This window comes from Aplysia californica, unplaced genomic scaffold, assembly GCF_000002075.1.
Source record: "Aplysia californica isolate F4 #8 unplaced genomic scaffold, AplCal3.0 scaffold00085, whole genome shotgun sequence".
In the NCBI taxonomy this organism is placed as follows: domain Eukaryota; kingdom Metazoa; phylum Mollusca; class Gastropoda; order Aplysiida; family Aplysiidae; genus Aplysia; species Aplysia californica.
Window position 1 is genome coordinate 682904 of NW_004797355.1, and position 905 is coordinate 683808.

Here is a 905-nt window from a genome sequence, read left to right on the forward strand (position 1 = left end):
TTATCTAGGTTGGGAACCAGCAGTATCATGCTGGTGTAATTTTCTAGTGCGATAGTTTCCACTACTCTTGGGGGGCTCTCGTGGCCTTGAGGTTCAGGTGTTCGCCTGGTGCTCACCTACCATTCAAAGGTCCCGCATTCGAATCCGGGTAGTGACCGATAAATTTTCTTCTCTAAAATTATTTCCTTTCGCCTCCTTTCCTGCTCTATAGTAATGTTCTGTCGTCTGCTTTCGTCTCAACTTTCTGCCCCCACCCCTCACCTCCTTTGCCCCCTCCCCCTCACCTGATTTGCCCCCTCCTCTATGCTCCTGACTACACCTGACGGCTATCTCGCTTATTAGTGGACCAAATTTTTCCAATTTCCCTCATATAACAAGCATAGTAAGGAGTCTTAAAATCCGAAATCAAATTTGAGAAAAAAGTTTCGATTCCATGGATACGGCGGCCATATTGGATTTTGTTGACATGCTTTACGTGTAATGAATACCGCACTTATTGTTCATGGAAATTGATTGGGGTTTTTTGCATGCATGGTAACTAACATTAGATCTAAAAATTTGTCTTTTGATTTTTTCCTAAACGGATTAGAAATTTTTTATGATTTTTTTTCTGAGGTAGGATTCAATTTGGAAAAAAAATCCGTGAAAATCCACACTCCAGACACCACCAACAAAATTATCAAAAATTAAATAGACCAATTTTTTGTGTTACATGTTCTCTTCATACTGTGAAAATTTCATGAATATTGGATGAAAAATGGTGGAGTTATTTTTTTAAAAGTATAGAGAAAAATGTGGGTGGTTGGCGGGTGCTCTGGTGTGGTTTGCTCCTTTTTTCCTATCTAACATCTATCGTCCTTTTCTCCCCTTCTTCTTTTTTATGTTTGTTACTCTCTTGTAACACC